This window comes from Musca vetustissima, unplaced genomic scaffold (genome assembly GCF_032173495.1).
Source record: "Musca vetustissima isolate MV318-11 ecotype Yass unplaced genomic scaffold, APGP_CSIRO_Mvet_v1 utg24930, whole genome shotgun sequence".
NCBI lineage: Eukaryota > Metazoa > Arthropoda > Insecta > Diptera > Muscidae > Musca > Musca vetustissima.
The window spans coordinates 147249-169759 of NW_026880842.1; the positions used below are offsets into that span (position 1 = coordinate 147249).

General features: G+C 34.0%; 2 non-coding genes across 2 annotated transcripts; both read left to right on the forward strand.

Annotated features, from left to right (window-relative positions):
• The first annotated feature begins 5392 nt into the window (after positions 1-5392).
• Trnag-ucc (transfer RNA glycine (anticodon UCC)) lies at positions 5393-5464 on the forward strand. The gene has a single exon. It is a non-coding gene; the product is annotated as a tRNA-Gly (tRNA).
• Positions 5465-5780: 316 nt separating this feature from the next.
• Trnas-uga (transfer RNA serine (anticodon UGA)) lies at positions 5781-5862 on the forward strand. The gene has a single exon. It is a non-coding gene; the product is annotated as a tRNA-Ser (tRNA).
• Positions 5863-22511: the final 16649 nt, after the last annotated feature.

The window sequence follows — 22511 nt, forward strand, 5'->3', positions numbered from 1 at the left end:
TCACCATCGTATCAATCATGAATTGTACCATCTTTTCTCCGACATAGACATAGTCAGACGTATCGAGCTGCAGCGACAACCTTAGCTAGGTCATGTTGTGAGAATGGATGCGGATGCCCCAGCACAAAAGGCATATAAAAGCGAGCCAACTGATGGTTTACGCAGAAGAAGATGGTCGCGAATTCGATGGAAAGGTCAAGTGAAAGATAAAATTTCTAAAAACATGGTCTTTCAAATTGAAAGAGCTGAACAAAGGGCCGAGGTGCCTGGAAATCTATTTTAAGCTCGGCTTATGGAACAAATGTTCTGTTACAAGCCAAATTGGCAGTAATTTGTATTTTGGGTTCTCATAACGCTATCATCCCATCTCCGCACTAAAAATTATTAATATTGACACAAGACGGTATTTTTAAGGATTTTGGTCACGTTTTCCACCGAAATGGCTGCAATTTGGTGTTTTGTATTCTCACTGGCTGTCAAATCTCACTACCAAAAAAATATTAATATTGATCTTCGTTTTATTATAGCCCCATTAAAATATTTTACATTTGAGCCGATATTGTATTTTACAAATACAATCACTATGGCCTGCAGCAAATACAACCACATTACGCAGAAATGTATATTCATTCTCTCTTTAATTGTGACCCACAAGGCTCAGATTAACACTTATGTATGTATCAATTTGAAACATCTGCTACAACAATTAATCAAAATTCTTGGAATTATTTTAGCACTGGCCACGCATATTAAGAACACATGTTTTTTCTCGATTTTGGTTTTTGTTTTCAATGTCATTAATAAAACGTTCAGGCTAAAGGCGACGAAAACTGAAATTCCCGTTTCTATCTAGCCAAAAATTAATTATTTCCTTTTAACTCTCAAAATTAAAACCACATTTTTTATTTTATTAATTAATTAATCAACAAAATATTCCGGTCAATTTATTGAATTCTTTTTCAGTTATTTTCCTTAAGTAAAGTTATTAGTTCTATTCAGTTTGATGAACTTTTGTCATCACCATTTGAAGTTGATTGCATTAATTGGCAAATATTATAAATGTCTATTGCCATTTATTTTGAAATTTCAATAAAAATTATTTATTATTTAATAAGAGAAACACACATATAAAACAAGTTTTCGTTTATAATTTAATAACCCAAAACATAAAATGTGTAAAAATTGGCAATAAAATGATCGAATCCGTATTTCGTTTATTGTTCAACTAATAGTTGAAGACTAGAATACAATAAAAACGTTTGATGCGACTATATTGAAAATAAGAAGTGATTTTTATGTTTTGTATTATAGGAAAAAATAGTTGGCACATATAATCATAAATTTGATATACGATGAATAGAAGGCATATTAGTAGCCAAACAAGTCATAATATACAATTTTATTGCAGGTTCTTTTTATACCCTACACAACTATGTTGTCAGGGTATTATAGCTTTGTGCAGCCCCAAATGTTTGTAACGCCGCGAAATATTGGTCCTAGACCCACCTTTAAGTATACCGATCGTCATATCTCGACTAGCTGAGTCGATCTAGACATGTGTGTCCGTCCGTCCGTCTGTCCATTATAATTTGTAAACACGATACAGGCCACAGTTATGGACCAATCTTCACGAAATTTTGAATGTAGGATGGGTTCTGGCCAATGAAGACCCCTATTGTTTTTGGAAAAGATCGGTTAATATTTAGGGGATGAAATGGACCAAATACTAAATTTTTGTCGGTTTTTCTGGTCGCTCCAGAGGCCGTAATTATGGCCCAAACACCGCGAAATTTTGCATGGAGAAGGGGATCGGGCCAGAGAATAAGCATGCATGTTTTGATAAAGATCGGTCAATATTTAGCGGGTCAAATGGACACTGACTTTTGTGTGAAAAATGGCAAAATTTGTATTCTTTGGCATACATATTTACTCCTGGAGGATGTAGACCCCAGGAGTTGATAGCATATCCAAAAGGAGTGGTTGGCATTTAAATTGATACCAAATATAGTGATGTATCTACTCAGATGTGGGAGTTACAGTCAAATATTTACAGGTGCTTACGTATTCCGATATTATTTAGTAACCCATTACCACATTAGAGGGAGAAATATCGCGCTGATGGCTTTGAAATTTTTCATGAAGTTCCAGTTATAGTCAAGAACAACGTCTACAATTTTCGGTGATGATCAGGATACAATTTTGGGATGAAATGGACGGAAAACATAATTTTTTGTGTGTTTTCGAGTAGAGTATAATCCGAAAATAACAACACAACCCACCGTGAAGGTAATCTGGACAAGTAATTAGAAGGACTGTACTGAATATTCGAAAAAATTAAGAAAGAGGTGTTGTTGACCTCTAATCGGACAACAGGGGGCAAATATCACGAAATACTACTCAGACTCAGAATAAACATCCTCAGAAAGTTAGAGTTCGTGGTAGTTGTGTAGGGTATCGTATGGTCGGCCCCGTCCGACTATACTGCTCCGCTCACTGGTTTTATTTTGTATTGTTAGAAGTTATAAAATAATTTTAATTTTTTTTTTCTTTTAATAGTTCAATAATTACACTGTTCAACACAAAAAATAATTACCGGGAAATTCCAACAGATTACGAAAGAGGGGATAAAACCGGATAAAGTGATCTATACAATTAAATATACCTTAGGTATACGAAAAAAATTCAATCAGGGCGAACTGCCATGACTTAAGACCGATTTGCGAATTCTTATATAGTCTTTTATATGTCTGGTCACATTGACAACACAAATTATCTTCTGACGTCATTTGACAATTCTATTGGAAAGTTCGACATTTTCCAGTATAAACGTACTCCGTACAGTTTGACGTACGGCCATGTGTTGTGTTAGTTACAGTAATATGAAAAATGAATGTAAATTTACCAATAAACAATTCAGCCAATTCGTTTGCAAAATCTGTCCAAAATCTTCAAAAAAGACCGAGTATTGGGGTATACCGTTATATGGGGGCTGCCCTGAAACTTGGGTCTATAATAGTGTTTGGTACGGATATGTGCTATACAATGAGAACTCAAAATATCAAATTATAGCCCATTTGGTGGAAAAACGTTTCCAAAATCCCTAGAACGTCAAATATTTAGGGGTACTGTTGTGTGGAGGCAACCCTGTAACTTGGTTCAATACTAATAATTTTTATACCGATATGTGTTATTCAATGAGAACCCAAAATATCAAATTACAGCCAATTCAGTTGAAAGGGTGTCCAATATATCCAAAATACCGAATATTATAGGGGGGTACCGTTTAATGTGCGCTACCCTGCAACTTTGGTCAATATTAATAATTATACCCTCAGCCTTATGGCTAATGAGAGTATATATTTGATAGGGTGAAAATGTGCCTCATCGAAATATTGATTTTAAATCACATATTTCGTTGGGCCAAATCCGTTTCAGAAAATTTGGAGTCGGACGTGTATACCGTCCGTCCGTTGTCTGTCTGGCTGGTGCGCACAACAACTCTCGAAGGCAATAATCGATTTCATTCAAACTTTGCATATCTTAATATTTCTTCAAAGCATAGTTTAAGTTCGAAGATGGGGAATATCAGTCCACTCCTTGTGGTACCTTCCCCACAAAACGGTCAAAAATTTTCTAAAAATTAATTTTATAATAACATGCAAACGGACCATTCGATTTTAACGAAACTTTGTACAATCTATTATCTTTACAAAACCAAGAACAAGTAGGAAGATGTGACCCATTGGTCCACTCCTACTTGTACCTCCCCAAAAAAGAGTCAACATTTTCAATATTTATAAATTCAATATCAGGCTAATGGAGCGTCCGATTTGAATCAAACTTTATACAACATATTATGTTTATCAAGCCTAGATCAAGTCCGAAGATGGGACCCATCGGTCCACTCCTTCTCCCCCTCAAAGAGTCAAAATTTTTAATATTTATGAATCCAATATCCGGCGATTGGAATGTCCCATTTGAACCAAGTTTTTCAAAGCCTGTTATCTTTACCAACTCTAGATCAAGTCCGAAGATGGGACCACTCGTCCGAAAGCTGTTAAAATTTTTCCAGTGACACAAGCGCACAAAAGCATTTTGGTAAGAATTTTCCAAAAAAAAGTTATTCGTGATGGAACAGAAAGAAAATAGACTGAAAAGAGCTAAAGAGCATGGCCGAAAGTGGAGAACTGCCGAAGTTGATCGTGTTTACTTGCCAAAGAGGTCAGCTGAAAATGTGAACCTTCGGTTGGCGACCAGAACTCAAGCGCCGGCCATGGTGATGGTGTGGGCCGCCATAACAGCCGATGGTAGCTCTTCGCTCGTATTGATCGAATATCATCAGAATAAATGCTGAATATTATCGCGAAAATATTATGGAGGGTGTATTAAAGCCGTTGACCGCAGATCTTGGACATTCCAACAGGACCATCCTGAGTGGACGCGCCAACCAAGAATGGTTACAAAACGAGGTTCCTCTCTTCATTTCCAGCGCACAAAGGCGCCAAAATCTCCTGATATCCGTTGGACTATTGTGTCTGGAGTATTTTGGAAAGGAAGGTTGGAACTAAAAAAATGCCAAAGTGTCGATCATCTCAAGCAAGCGCTTCGCCGGGAATGCGCCAAAATACCGCAGAGCAACAATCGGGCAGCGTGTGATGATTTCATTGGCCGTTTGAAGGCCATAATTCGCTTCGAAGGTGACCAATTCGAACAAATCTAAACTTATTCTTAAGTTTTACGCTATTTCCGACATTTTTGCTTTCATTCAATAAAATTTAAAAAAAAGTGTAAAAATTATGGCGCTTGACTTTATTGCAGTTTTTTTATCTCTGTCGGCAACACCGACTGACACTTTTTTAATTGTTTTTAGTACAGATATGTGTTATTCAATGAGAACACAAAATACTAAATTACAGCCAATTTGGTTTGAAACCCTGTCCAAAATACAGGGTATTGGGGTGTACCGATATATGGGTCAATATTAATAATTTTTAGTACAGATATGTGTTATTCAATGAGAAACCAAAAACCAAATTACAGCCAATTCGGTTGGAACACCTGTCTAAAATCCCCAAAATATCGAATATTTGGGGGTGCCGTTATATGTGGGCTACACCATAATGTAGACCGATATATGCCATTTGCAATACCAAACATCCTTGGTGCACAAACAATGTCTGTGCAATCAAGAATAAATATTAGGGATGTTTACAAAAATCGCTGTAGGATTTTTTTGTGGCATCCTCTTTAAATTTAGAATTTTGTTCGATTTCGCATACTCAAAATCCAGTTAAGTTCGAACGTAAACCCTTGGTGAGATATGGGTCTATTAGTCCTATCCACTGTCACATTCCCTACATTGATTAAATTTTGAAAAGGGATATACACATAGGCGTCGGTGGTGTAATGGTCAGCATAGTTGCCTTCCAAGCAGTTGATCCGGGTTCGATTCCCGGCCGACGCACAATGTTTTGTTGTATTAAAATTATTTTTAAGAATAATTCTTTTAATTTAAATTAATATTTTAGTTTATTATTATTTATTTATTGTTTTATGTAAAAAAATTAATGCTGGCCTTTTGTTAAGGAACGGATTGTAATATTGTCGTTGTCTCACTAACAAGGATATGACACCATTTTATGAATACAAATTTAGCTTATTAATGGATTTTTAGTTAACTTTTAAGGGATGAATAGATTAAAGAGAGAGAGAGAGAGAGAGAGAGAAATAGAAAACGCATGAGGGTCTGCGTATTTAGATTTGTCACGCATAAGCCATCAGCTGCGGTGTCCGAGTGGTTAAGGAGATGGACTTGAAATCCATTGGGTTCTACCCGCACAGGTTCGAATCCTGTCCGCAGCGTAATTATTTTTGATTTATTTTATAGAAAAAAATACTTGAAGTGTGACGGAAATGTTGAAGAAAAACAAGTAATTCTTCAATTTATCGGCAATTAAATTCATTATTTCCCCACAAAATACAAATCTTGATCTAATAAATTAGAAGTAAGGTCGAGGGTTGTCATAGTCTTGTAAAATAATTTTTGAACGGATAAGTTAACGAGGACAACTCGCCAGCAATGAAAACAGCATATAATTTCGAGATTTATGATGATGATTCAAACAAACTACGTATCTACGATCAAAAACTATAGATGTCTTTCTTAATCCGAACCCACCCCTTTTATAAAAATACTACTTGTTCTTGAATTACAGTTCATAATAAAAGAAGAATGGGTCAAATTCCACACATTTAACGATCCCTATGGGTATAAAATATTAACATCAAATAATTTCTGATTTTATTAGATTAACTGTTTCTTTTTTTTAATTTACTGTAATTAAAAATCAAATTGTATTCAAGGTTTCCACTTTAGTTGGTGTTAATTACTTCAAACATATAATATTCAATATAAAAACAAAATTATAATACAATAGAAAATTATAAAAACTTCAAAATTGCCTATCAAAACAGCTTCCATATTGAACTGATACTCTCATAATTATTAAGTCATTAAATTTAATCTTCAAATTCACAATGCTATTATTTCTTTTTGTTATTTTTTGATTCAAAAAATCATCATCACCAAACTAAGAAAAAAAATAATATGAAGAAATCACAACAAACAATTTTTTTTTCAAAATAGGCATCTATTGTTGTAGGGTAAACATTAAAAACTAACCTAGCCCAAGCCATAAATAGTAAGCAAGACAAACAAGATCAAATTCATGAACAGTGGAGTGGAATGGAAAATATATTTGCACATGCTTTTTTTTTTGTAATTAAAATTATTCAAATATTCCATAGATGCGCCATAATGTACGTGTTCAAGTCCTTAAAATACCGAATATTAATGGGTAGCCTCCCAAAACTTGGGTCATTTTTAATAAGTATTAGCAATTTCAGAGCTTCAACTTAGATATTGCGATCTCTATCGTGATTTCAATAGGCGGACGGACAGACAGATCAATCCTACACCCCAACAATGATTCTAACTCAAATTTTTAAGATTTCAGCACTATAATTTCACCCAAAAATCAAATTGTACCAAAGTTAGTACCATTTAGTACCCATCAGTATGAATGAAAACTACATCCATACAACAATCCTACACTCCAATAGTAACGTAATTTCCACATTAGTACAATTTTCTAAAACTACCTTTATATCGCTACACTCCGACGTAATGTAACTTTTATTTCAAATTTTAAGAATCCAGCATGATCCGTTTCTATAAATTCAAATTGTACCAAATTTAGCACAGTTTAGTACTTTTCGTGTACATGAGTACACGTTTTCAAAACTAGTTCCTTATATCGATCCTACATCTCAACATTGATTCGTATTCCAAATTTCAAGTTTTTAGCTATATGCATTCACATGCTACGAAATTGCACTATCGGTTCATCCAAAAGTAAAATTGTACCGAAGTTAGTACCATTAGCACCCATAAGTATGAATATAACTACATCCATACACCAATCCAACACTGCAACTGTTCACCCAAAAACACATTTGGTACTATTTAGTTCACATTTGTAAAAATTTCTGAAACTACCTACACTCCGACGTTAATGTTAATTTCAAAATTCAGGATTTCAGCATCATCCGTTTCTCTAAATTCAAATTGCACCAAATTCAGTACCGTTTAGTACTTTTCGTATACATGAATACACGCTTTCAAAACGAACTCCTTATATCTACCCTATACCTCAACCGTGATTCGCATTTCAAATTTTAAGTTTTTAGCACTATCCTATTCACATACTACGAAATTGCACTATCGGCTCATCCAAATTGTACCAAAGTTAGTACCATTTAGTACCCATAAGTATGAATGAAAACTACATCCATACAACAATCTAGCTATCCGTGTCCGATACACTCTGAAGGTAATGTTAATTCCAAAGTTCAGCATCAACCGTTTCTACTTTTCGTATACATGAGTACATGTATTTTAATTCGCATTTCAAATGACTATCCGTTCATATGCTACGTAGTTGTAACAAATTTAGTACATTTTAATACTTTTCGGATACTTATAGTTAGAATTTCCAAAAACCCTTTGGTACATCTATCCTAGACTACATCAATGACTCTATATCCATATTTTGGAGCTCTAGCAGCACCGGTTCGCCAAATTCAGATTGTATAACATTTAGTACTTTTCGTGCCGTTCTAGTACGAATTTTCAAAAACCCAGACTTATCGGAACCTTTGGTCCAAGAGATAATAAGATGATAATCGCTTGTTGCCAAGTCCGTACTGTATGGCGGATGCATTAAAACTTCTGAACCAAGCTCCCGAAGTTTCTGGCGAGTCACCGTAGATAGCGTTGTTCTGGTGGAACATGACATCTCTGGCAAATTCCGAATTCAGAATTTAGCCTTTGGCGATATAGAAGCAACTCATAGTAAATAATCCACTTCCAGTCCAACCAAATGCATAGCAGAACCTTCCTGGACGTTAGTCCTGGTTTAGCCACCATTTGAGGTGCTTCACCACGATTGTTTTCAAACAAGGACGAACCCTATTGAAATTGGGAAAAATCGGTTCATATTTAGATATAGCTCCCATATATAGTTTCGTCCGATTTAAGGTAAACGTGCACCAAAGTCCTTATATATCATTCGATTTGCATGAAAATTGGAATAAAGTACTGAATTAGATCCATAATGATGTGTGTTAAGTTTCGTGAAAATCGGTTCAGATTTAGATATTCTTTTTCCCCAACCTAATACTACAAAGTCTCAATTCATGTATAACAATAATTTTGATTACTTTCTCCCACATTTTCTCCCCCGTTCCACTGTATCCAATATCATTTCGGGAAATACCTTGGCCCATGGTCTCTAAGTCATTCATTAAATGTCTACACTTACCCATGTTTAAAAAAATTAGTTTTGCGTGTCTGCCAAGCTACCAAAATAATGTTCAATTTTTATAAACATCACTTTTAACAACAAAGGTAAATAATAGCGGCTTACACATTCCCATCTTATGTGAGTACATACATATTACAAATGTTATCATCTTTCACACCATGACCGTCATAATAATTTTTACAACAACATCATCATCTTCCTCACTGTTGATGATTACCATCATCTCTATTCAGAACATCAATGACCCTTAGGCGCCGGTTTTGTTCGGACGTAAAGTATAATTAGTTTATAACCGACTTTTGTTGTTGTTTTTATTAACGCCCCACGCACAATCATTAATGATATGAAATATCATCATAATCGAAATGACCAGCATTTGTGGTGTGTGTGTTATGCGATTATGTTGAAATTCGAATTTCTTTGAATTTTATTATAAACAACACCAACTATATTTGGAATATATGCATATTGATTTATATTTTTTGTAGCACCTCCATCGATATGTCTGAAAAGAGGTTTAATATCTGTTCCATAATGTTGGATATTCGTTATATGTTCAATACTTGTTCCCATACTTGTTGGTAAAATAAGAGAAACCAGTAGGGATTTTTATTTTAACCTTATCGAAAATAGTTACAAACAAAATAGCAAGAACAAGAAAGTCGATTTAAATAATAATAATAAAAACTAAAATTAAAATTTTCTATATACAGAAAATTGCAAGGGGTCCTTCATATACGCCAATTTTACACCATGTGCCTATTTCGAATTAATCTTACAAAAATCGTTCTCAATCTACAGAAACCCGGAATGAGACATTACACACACTTCAGGGGAAAAACTTTCTATATACCGAAAATGAGCCGGAAACTTTATAATGGGCCTATTTCAAAACTTGCAAAAATGTTTTTCACCCTCCTAGAATAAACAAGAAAAATTCGGCTAAAACTTTTAAAATATCGAAATGGGGACGGGGACACTCATATGTGAGCAATGTTAAAACATCGATCTATATATAAAATTGTTTGCAAAAATATTTGTCACCCTCCATGAACCTGGATTGCTAAATGACTTGTAAAAAATGCGACTAAAGCCTTCAAAATACCGAATATAGGGCAAGTCCTTTATATGGGTGCGCTGAAATGTTACATTGGGTTCTTATTGGGTCTGGTTGCGCCCAAATAACGGTACACCCACGCTTTATTGACAGTAATTTGGTTCTTTCAGTTCTCATCACAAATTATAAATATAGGTCAATTTTTTTCGGGTAGCCCCCATATAAGCGGGGTAAAATTTTCGTGTGGTGTTAAGGTTCTTGAATGCGTTTTCAACTGAATTCGGTGTAATTTTGTAGTCCTATATGCAATCACATCTTCCTCCCAAAATTATTTATATTCACCCCCTTTTAGAAGTAGTTACCATCAGAGATGGCCTGTCAGAAACAGTGACGTAAATGACATACATTTCCGACGTATAATACATACGTCAGAAACGTCGGAAACCTACCAAAATCCATTAGGTTTTTGACAAAATGGCTATTTCCATTAATCAATTTGGAACTTACGCATGCTTTATCAAATCCATAAAAAATTTGAAAATTTTCTTCTCAAAAAAATTTAAAAGTTTTTATCAGTTCTAGCAAGGAATAGTCAGATATATGTAAAAATAATATATATTCTTGAAAATAACTTTATATGCTGATAATATTGAAATAAATGACGTTTACTACATTTATTACATTTTATACAGGTATATGAAGTTTTCGACGTTTACATTTTTTTGACAGTCGAAAACCTAAAAATTCGTCACACGGACCATCCCTGGTTCCCATATATCCGCATATAGTCGTATTCCTCCATAGTAGGGAGGATATTCTAGACTCGAAAGTGTGGAATTCTATGCCGATTTTGGTCATATGTTCTATTCATTCTACCTTCGGAGAATATCGAGATAAAAACAAGAACGCCACGTTCGAGAATGAAATATATTGAGGACTTATATAGCTCAATTGGGAACCAAACATTTTTGCATCAGAATACCTTTCTTCACGCTAAATATTAAAAATACCGAAAATAGGTAGGTATGGAGGGGCCTAAATGGATTTAGGATTTAGGCATAGAACTTGATATAATGATAACACCGACTGTTTGGGAATTCCTAAACGAAAATCTGAACCGATTTTCACTAAAATTAGCACACCTCATGATTTGAAATGAAATGAAAAAATGTTTGGCCCTGGGATGAACCAGGATTATTAACATCGGGAAGGATTGAATTATTGGGTTTTGAGTTAATAAAAATAATATATATTCTTGAAAATAACTTTATATGCTGATAATATTGAAATAAATGACGTTTACTACATTTATTACATTTTATACAGGTATATGACGTTTTCGACGTTTACATTTTTTGACAGTCGAAAACCTAAAAATTCGTCACACGGACCATCCCTGGTTCCCATATATCCGCATATAGTCGTATTCCTCCATAGTAGGGAGGATATTCTAGACTCGAAAGTGTGGAATTCTATGCCGATTTTGGTCATATGTTCTATTCATTCTACCTTCGGAGAATATCGAGATAAAAACAAGAACGCCACGTTCGAGAATGAAATATATTGAGGACTTATATAGCTCAATTGGGAACCAAACATTTTTGCATCAGAATACCTTTCTTCACGCTAAATATTAAAAATACCGAAAATAGGTAGGTATGGAGGGGCCTAAATGGATTTAGGATTTAGGCATAGAACTTGATATAATGATAACACCGACTGTTTGGGAATTCCTAAACGAAAATCTGAACCGATTTTCACTAAAATTAGCACACCTCATGATTTGAAATGAAATGAAAAAATGTTTGGCCCTGGGATGAACCAGGATTATTAACATCGGGAAGGATTGAATTATTGGGTTTTGAGTTAATAAAAATAATATATATTCTTGAAAATAACTTTATATGCTGATAATATTGAAATAAATGACGTTTACTACATTTATTACATTTTATACAGGTATATGACGTTTTCGACGTTTACATTTTTTGACAGTCGAAAACCTAAAAATTCGTCACACGGACCATCCCTGGTTCCCATATATCCGCATATAGTCGTATTCCTCCATAGTAGGGAGGATATTCTAGACTCGAAAGTGTGGAATTCTATGCCGATTTTGGTCATATGTTCTATTCATTCTACCTTCGGAGAATATCGAGATAAAAACAAGAACGCCACGTTCGAGAATGAAATATATTGAGGACTTATATAGCTCAATTGGGAACCAAACATTTTTGCATCAGAATACCTTTCTTCACGCTAAATATTAAAAATACCGAAAATAGGTAGGTATGGAGGGGCCTAAATGGATTTAGGATTTAGGCATAGAACTTGATATAATGATAACACCGACTGTTTGGGAATTCCTAAACGAAAATCTGAACCGATTTTCACTAAAATTAGCACACCTCATGATTTGAAATGAAATGAAAAAATGTTTGGCCCTGGGATGAACCAGGATTATTAACATCGGGAAGGATTGAATTATTGGGTTTTGAGTTAATATGCCCGCCATTCGCTAAAACCGTGTTTCGAGAAAAACGCCTCTATAGTAGCACCCCTGCCGTCACTTAAAGATAACACAAATAATAAATTTTTCCGAAACCGATCATTTTGTCATTCAAATATTCACTTCGGACCCCATAATGTATATACGTTCTTGATCATAATAAAATTCTATGTCGATTTGACATTGTCCATCTATCTGTTGAAATCGCGATAGAGCTCACCATAATTAAGATAGAGTTTTGAAATTTTGTAAATACATTGTTACTACTCCTAGGAAGGCCCCCACTTTTTGCAGCCTAATCAGCTATAATTTGGTATTTTAAAAAATCTTCCGAAGAAAAATTATCTACTATTTTGGGTAGTCCCCATATGTAGGGTACTGTTGTGTTAATATTGAGCATTGTTATATAATTTGGAAATGCGTAGCTCCCTGGTTGGGATTCCCAAAAATTACGGAAGTTCTCGTCTTCTTGATCGAGACGTAGGCGGAATATGAAGGGCGGAATATGAGGGTTACACAGGTAGCCACTTATTTTTGTCGCTTTTTATCTTGAAGTTTAAGTATTCGCCTTTTATTTGAAGGTTATGTCGACAATGTAGATGCATTTAAATATGATTAAAATTTTAAAAATTGGCCCAAACCTTTGTATGGAAACTATTTCAAAATATCGGCGCATACCCCAAAATTTTCCAGAAAAATTTCTTTATATGGGTCCATGCCGATCTTAAAAACGGCCAAATATTTCGTGATTTCAAAAATGGGCATTATTACGATATCGCGAAATACAGCTTAGAGTCATATCTGGTTATATTTTGGTAATGCCCTATTGGTCGGTATTGTAATTTTTTTCGGTGAGCGATCGGCTTTTGTATCTAATATTCACTTTTTTTTTAAATCTCGACCACTTTGAAAATATGTCTATACTGCATATTATAGAGTATCACAACACAATATTCAATCATCTTATTATTTCTGTCTGTTAAAAATTTTGTTCGGTTATGATTTTTTTTAATTAATCAGCCAATTGGCAATTCTTTGTCTAAGAAAATAAATCTGGTTTATATGTGCGATGATTTTTCTTCTAGATATTTTGCAAATATTTGTTGTTGCTTTCGGCCAGATTTTTTCGCTTTTTTGTCGAACACACATCAATTTCAATTTTATGACAACTGATTAATGTGAGAAGTTGTACGCTGCCATGGTGTTTGGCGCAAAGGCGTATTCTTTGTTATCAATGCTTTTGGTTAGCAGTGGCGGCCATGGAATTACCCAAAACCCAAACATCTTCTTCCAGAATAATAAACATAGTTCGTAATTTATAAGAACTGCTCACATAAAATTAAGATAAATAATGTTGCATTTCGGTTTTTATTTGAAAAATACAACCTGTACGTGATTTGGTTTCGGTGGTAATTAAGGTGTTGTTGTTGCTGCCAGTTGCCAACGAACAGCGTTTTGTTGCAATGTTGATGGAAATATCTTATTAAAGAATTATGTCATTTATTATGGAGCTTGAAAAAAATGTCTTGTATTTAATTTAAAAAACATATTTCATAATATTTGTTATTCTTTTTGATTAATTTCAAAATTATTAACCTTTAACGGTTTTAATAATCTCTTCAGATGTCTAAAGATTAATAACATATCAACAGCCAACAAGAAGAAAAAAAACCGGTAGACAGTTTACAATATTTGAGTATTTTGCTATTAAGATCGCTTACCAACAAAAGCAACAACTATTTGTTTAATTGAATGACTGATAATGTTTTTTTTTCGTCGAATCGAATGTCAAAAGGTTAACGTATATCAACTTACAATCTGCATACGAGCACATGATGATGATATTCCTGATGAAGGCTATCATTTGTAAGATTTGGCAATGAACTGCAAGTGTTAGAGTTCCAGAATGGTGATCGATGTGAAATACAAGAAAATAAATTTTAAACCAGTAAATAACGAACAGCGATAACCTATACCACTTTGGGTATTTACAAGAGCATTGCATGTCAATCGTACAAAAGTAAGGGGATTTGGTGCACTATTTAGATGAAAGCGGTCGAAATTATATATGGCAGCTATATCTAAATCTATCAAGAAAATAGATAGACGATATCAACAAAAATATATAGACGTTACGCTAGGCTCAATATCGGAATCTGTGTCGGCTCACGTATTTTGGGCAAGTTTTTCAACATAATTGCGCTCTAAGTGTGTATCAAGTCTTCCTGCCAAAAATTATCTATGTAGGGCTCGCAGGTTTTGATTAGGCCCTATATAACTGTGTCTCCCAAATTAGGTATTTTTAGATTCTCAGAGGATTAAACCCATACTTGCACACAATTTGCAACGGCCATTGCCCCATACAGTGATATCGTCCCCATTTTAATCAATATATTGCAATCGAAGTGATTTAGCATTTCGATTTTCAGAGGATAAATTCCAGTTTTTGGTGAGTAAAATTCTTCGCTGAAACTTTTCAATTTTCTATATTTATATATTTCCTATATTCTTCGCTGAATCTTTTCAAATTTCTATATTTTTCAGAAAACCCATTTTTCGTCACATCGAATGCCCTTGCCGAATTTTCCATATATATATATATAGTTTTGAACGGATTGTAATAGATTTTAATGTGGATTTTTATAGCCCCAGCTTAATGGATAATGAGGGTGTATAAACTTTGCTATCGCAAAAATGTGTTTAGACCAAATCTGTTTCATATAGTTTGGAATCGATTTACAAGTGTCCATCCGTCTGTCTGGCCGCCTGGTGCGTCCGATATCTATCAAAGGTAGAACCCGATTTCTTACAAACTTTGCACATCGTAATATTTATTCCAAACTTAAATTAAGTTCGAAGGTGGAGGATATCGATACACTCCTTCTGAAAATTAATGAAAATAAATTTGGAATATTATTTCAACTAAACTTTATTTTTCGCCAACCTAATATTAGGTTATTAGGATGGAAAAAAAATCCATTATTTTTTCGGCAGATGGCTGCACTGATAGATATCTCGTAAAGTATCGACTAAACAATTTCAGATTTATGCTCATTGGAAGGGTGAAATTTCGCATTAAAAAAATATTTTGTTTTGTGCATATGTTGTTTAAAATGGAAGCGAACAAAGAAAAAATAGGTATATTTTACAGTTTTTCTTTGACAAAGGCGAAAATGCAAGCCAAGCTGCTAAAATTGTAAATAGTGTTTATGGTTCCGATACTGTAACAGCAAATTATGTGCAATTTTGGTTTCAAAGATTCCGGGATTTTTTATGTTAAAGATGCACCTCGCACAGGTAGGCCGGTCGTCGAAAATGTCGAAGATGTGACCTGTCGGTCCAATTCTTCTAGTACCTCCCCCACAAAGGGTCAACATTTTGCCAAGATGTACCTCTTATATGAAGCAAATGGAATATTAAATTTCATAGAAACTTTGCTCCTCGTAATATGTTTGCCTTTGTCCGAAATCCGTCCTTCTTATACGCCCCCACAATATATAATATATATATATATATATATATATTCTGGATCAGCGTAAAATTCTATGACGATTTAAACACATCTGCCTATCTGTTCTAATCACTCTAGGCCATAAACGAATTGAGATAGATGGACAAAAGTTTGCCCAGAGTTGTTTTTTTTTTTTTTGTTTGCGCAGACAGATCAAGTTCGAAGATGGGCTATATCGGTCCACGTTACGGCATAGGATCCATATAATAGTACCTCCCAATTATCAGTATATTGGGGTTATTGAGAGCGACTTTCAACCGAATCCACTGAAATTTGATACATTGGGTTCTTATTGCATGCGAAATTTATCCACTAAAAATCATAAATATTGATCCACTTTTTCGGATAGCCTCCATATAACGGTATCCCCCAATTTACAGTATTATGATGGGCTTTGAGCGAATTATTCGACCTGATTGGCTGTAATTTAGTACTTTGAGTTCTTATTGGGTATCAAATCTCTTCACTTAAAATTATAAATATTCGTCAATTTTTTCGAGTAGCCCCCATATCAGATTAGAGAATGAACTATATCGCCCCCATATAATGACACCTATCGATTTTCGGCATTTTTAATATTTAGCGTGTAGAAAGGTAGTGTGGTGCAAATGTGTTAGCCATAGCACCTTAACTTCAAATGTTCGGTAATTTTTACACGATGTAATAAATATTGGTTCCGCTTTAGGTAGAGCCTCCTAATGATCATTTTGTATCATAAGCTTCCACCCCACCCCCGAAATAAAATCCTATGTACATTGGCGACAACATCATACAACTTTGCCCTCTAAATTGCAGTATTTTAAAGATTTTATTCACATGTTGTCAAAATCGATCCACATTTTGGGGTATTGCGATTTTTAGAAAAGTCTTCATTAAAATTTACTGAAATTTGTATTTGGTGTACATTATGGTTTACATAATCGCGCTGTACATTTATCGGTATAGGTATACTTAGGGATACATAGATCGACTTTTGACTAATTTTGTATTGTATTTCAATTCACAAAGTGTATATTCAAAGTGTATATTCAAATTGCTCAAAAATTACATATTCCAGAACTTTATTGTTTCTTTTGACAACAATTTATATAAAGAATCATTATTTTTTTCAAAAATCGAAAAATCTAAAAATCGACTTTTTGTTCAGAGGCAAAAGTCGAGTTGTCTAAAAGTCGAATTTTGGTATGTTCCCTATATTTTCATTTCAAGTAACTATCAGTATAATTATGGTGAAGGGTATCCAAAGTTTGACCGGTCGAACCTAACGACTTTTTCACTTGTTTAAAATTCTCGTTTCTGATATAATTTGTAAATTTAGATCATGAAATCATTTGTATACCCTTCACCACACTGTGGTACAGGGTATTATGTCTTTGTGCATATGTTTGTAACAGGCAAAAGGAAACGAGATAGACCCATAGTTCCTTTTGAGAATATACATAGAATCATTTTCTGAGTCAATTTATGCATGTCCGTCCGTCTGTCCGTCTATCCGTTCGTCTGTTGATGTTAAATTGTAAACAAAGTACAGGTCGCATTTATAATCCGATTTGGATGAAATTTGGCACAGCTCATTTGTTTGGCCCAAGGACGAACCCTATTGAAATTGTGAAAAATCGGTTCAGATTTAGATATAGCTGCCATATATATTTTCGTCCGATTTAAAGTAAATGGTGCACCAAAGACCCTATATATCTTTAGAATTGCACGAAATTTGGCATAAGGTACTGAATTGAGCCTAGAGTGATGTCTGCCAAGTTTCGAGAAAATCGGTCCAGATTTAGATATAGCTCCCATATATAGTTTCGTCCGATTTAAGGTAAATGGTGCACCAAAGTCCCTATATATCTTTAGAATTGCACGAAATTTGGCATAAGGTACTGAATTGAGCCTAGAGCGATGTCTGCCAAGTTTCGAGAAAATCGGTCCAGATTTAGATATAGCTCCCATATATACTTTCGTCCGATTTCATGTAAATGGTGCATTAAAGTCCACATATTTCTTTCGATTTGCACGAAATTTGGCAAAAAGTGCTGAATTGAGCCTAGAATGATGTCTGCCAAGTTTCGTGAAAATCTGTTGAGATTTAGATATAGCTCTCATATATAGTTTCGTCTGATTTCATGTGAATGGTGCACCAAAGTCCATATATATCTCTGGATTTGCACGAAATTTGGCATAGCGTACTGAATTTATTCCAGAATGATAAGTGTCAAGTTTCGTGAAAATCGGTTGAGATTTAGATATAGCCCCTTTATATTATAGATTAATTTTAAGTAATTGACACACCAAGGAATCAATATATGACTGATAGGAACAAAACGTACTGAAATTAGTATAACATAATCTGTGACAAGTTTCGTTGAATTCGGTTCATCGGTTCATAGCTTCAATATGTTTTCGCCCGATGTTAAGTAAATTGGGCATCAAACTCCTCATGTGTTATTCAGATTGACATCATATTTTGCACAACGTACAAAATTGAGCATAGAATTTCGTAGTTGCGTTTTCTAGAAGTACAGACATAGCCCAACGGATGATCTATTGATATTTGTTTGAAGTCGATTTACATACTTTTGTCCCATTGTAACAAACGAATGTCATGTTTATAGATAGATCTAGGTAGATTCACATTTAGATAAACATCACATATTTTTTTTTTCATCCTATTCCATGTTAATAGTTTAATATACCCATAGTGGAGAAGGGTATCATATAGTCGGCCCCGTCCGACTTTACTACTTTCCTTATAGGTTTTAATCTGCCATTCTGATAGTTTAAAAAAATCACACTATTAAAAACATCAAAATACACACTTCTTATGAGCCCATACTTCTTCTTCTTCTTCTATATTGGTAAATTTGATTTCCGAATATAAGCGACCAATACTATTTAGATGCAATTTAAAGTATTAAAGATTTCATTTTATAATTTTGTTAATACATCTGCAAATGCATCTCTGTCTCTCGCCAAACTTAAAAGGTTGATAGATCTCGGATACCAGTTCCATACAAATATAGTTAAACACTTTTCAATTGAGATAGACGCTTTTATCAGACACTAAAACGAACATTTTTTTTATTTTTGTTTCTGTTAGGCCCCTAACAATTTACTAAAAACACCCCGCTTCTGATAGACCCTTAAACAATTGTTTTAAAATTTCTTGTAACGTTTCTGATAGATATATATTATGCCAACCTTCTGATAAGCTCTTAAATGTCACTGAAATATATTCTTTAAAAAAATTTGACTTTCTGAAAGATTATTAAAATTGTCGTTTTAAAAATGGATATACCCTTCTAAATATTGTCTAAAAAATTGTGAATTTGTTTTAAAAGTCCTGATGGCATCTATATAACTTTAGCTATATCTTTATTCAGATCTAGGAACATTATATATTTCATCTCCAACCAAGATAAAAACACAATATTTATTTTATAACTGTCTTCATTAACCCGAACCTGTGTCAAAGCACAATTCGTTGAGTGGCATTGAAGCGTAACGACATTTTGTTGAGAATTCTCACAACTTTTGTTTTCATTTAAATCGGTGTTTAAATCGCATAATAACAAACGCTTAAGGTGATGGGACACTAATTAAAAAGTTTATGTTTTAGTTTGAAAACGAAAAATTTGAATGTTTGCTTCTATGGTCAGTGAATAATGCCGAAACATTTATTTCTTTAAATTCAAACACATAATTTTATTTATTTAAACTATTAAAAGAAGTTCCTAAGCTAATAGCTTGTTTTAAGAGTGTTTAACAAAGCAAAGCAACAAAACAAATGAAAATAGCTACATGGCCCCATACCTGGCAAAATAAAATTCTGAACATCATTTTGGGTAATTAGATTTTGAATTTGAACATGTTATAATTGTGACCTCACACAATTCTTTGGGAATTTGTCACACAAAAGATAACCTGCTGTAATTAAAAATATTTAAATAAATTATTTGCTAATGTTAAATCTTACAGAGGAAGATCTGTTTCTTTTTCCTACATCCGCAATTGTCAAGAAAAACACTTCTTGTGTTGTACAATGTCAACGAGGAAATTCCGACATTAATTATTTTTGTTATTTTTCTTAATTGTTGAAAATATTTTATGTTCATCAGTTGTTTCTAAGTGAGATTAACATACCAAATTAAAGAAGTTTACCAACTTCCTAACTAATTTGACCTAAACTTAACTTATTGTAATGTGAAACAATTAAAATCATGAACCATGACGACGGCTTTGTGTCACATTTTAACTTTTTTATATGAATGGCTTTTTGTGGCAACCAAGCCTAGACAATTTATCAATCTAGACCATACCATGATGCTTCCCATATACTGTCAATGATTTATATCTTAGGCGAACGATGAAGACATTGAACTAATCTCCAAACACCTACTGAGAACTCTCAATTGCAAGGTTAAGGGAACCCCCCCCCCCCATTCTCGATTTTTTATTTTTAAGATTTTAAATGGGCTGGTAAATGAATACCAATGCTTGTTAAGGTTTGTAACTTGGCACATATATATTTGAAGATTTAAAAAGGAAGAACAAAAATTTACCAAAATTTTTTGTTGTAGTTTTGTTGTTGTTTTTTGGGTTCAAAGAAAAGTCCTTATTTTCGATGGCGGGCATGATAACTCCTCACTGGAACATCGGAATCCGAAAAATCCAACAGTGTTAGAAAGAGGACATGTCTGGCTCTCGTATGAACTAGGATTATTGACTTCGCACAACAATTAACAAAATGGCGGAACTTTGAAAAATTTTTTTATGGAAAATCGCCTATTTTTTACCACAAACTAAGTTAAAAAATAAGGAAGATCTTCACCGATTGGCTTTATCCTAGTTCGTACGAGAGCTACACACTCCCAGAGAAACGTGTCAAAATTTGAAACCGATTGGATTACTAGTTTTTGAGTTATCGTGCCCGCCATTCGTTTTGAGAAAAACGCGTTTAAAGTTTGAGAAGTCCTTTAGCCGTCACTTGATGCTGACACAATAAATCGGCTATATCTTCAAGAGTTCCTGAGATTTTTACTTGAAATTTTGTAGGAACATTCTAGAATTAGAGTAGATTCGAATTAAATCAAAAAAATGTTGACACCGAGAATGGGGGGTCCCCTTAAGTTAGATTACAACAATGTGGCAATATAATAAAATCTATCATGTACCAAAACGCAAAAGGGAATTTTCTTTCTTTATTTTTTATAAATTTGGCATAGCGTACTGAATTAGGTCTAGAATGATGTGTGTTAAGTTTCCTGTAAATAGGTCCAGATTTAGATATAGCTCCCATATATATTTTCGTCCGATTTAATTTAAATATTGTACCAAAGTCCCTATATATCTTTCTATTTGCACGAAATTTGGAATAGTGTAATGAATTAAGTCTAGAATGATGTGTGTTAAGTTTCCTGAAAATCGGTCCAGATATAGATATAGCTCCCATATATATTTTCGTCCGATTTAATGTATATGGTGTACCAAAGTCCCTATATATCTTCCGATTTGGACGAAATTTGGCATAGCGCAATAAATTAGCTCTAAAATGATGTGTGTTAAGTTTCCTGAAAATCGGTCCAGATTTAGATATAGCTCCCATATATGTTTTCGTCCGATTTTCTGTAAATGGGACAAAATTTTGCAGAGCGCACTGAATCAGGTCCATGCTTATGTGTGCTTGTTGGAATCGGTTCAGATTTAGATATAGCTCCCATATATAATTTCGTCCGATTTTTGGTGAATGATACACCAAAATATTTGTCCGATTGGGACAAAATTTTGCACAGAGTACTGATTTAGGTCCAGACTAATGTATGGGAAGTTTTGTTGAAATCGTTTCAGATTTAGATATAGATCCCATATATAGTTTCGTTCGATTGGCACAAAATTGTGCATAGAGTACTGAATTAGGTTCAGACTAATGTATGCGAAGTTTTGTTGAAATCAGTTCAGATTTAGATATAGCTCCCATATATAGTTTCGTCCGATTTTATTTGAATGATGCACCAATTTCACAATATTTGTCCGATTGGGGCAAATTTCTACACAGAGTATTGAATTGAATAATTGAATTGAATAAAATCGGTTCAAATTTGGACATAGCTCCCATATATAGCTTCGTTCGATTTTTTGTGAATAATACACCAAATTCTAAAAATTTTTCCGATTGGGACAACATTTTGCACAGAGTACTACATTAGATCCAGATGGTACACCTAAGAATCCACGTCTATCCGTTTGGCATGCAATTTTTCATTGATTTCAGAAGGATATGTGTATGATTTTTTTTTCAATTGGTTCAAATATCTATCTGGCCCTCCAAAGATTCTATGTGTGTGATATCTACAGGATATTGTAGATATTAACATGTCTTGCATGTACCCAAAGTGGTGAAGGGTATCGTATAGTCGGCCCCGTCCGACTTTTGAACTTTCCTTACTGGTTTGTAGTGAAATTTTGTACCCAATAGGAACCCATTGTTCCAAATTTCAGCTAAATAGATTGAAATCCGCGGCCAAGAAACCCAATATGGGGGCTTTGCCCTAA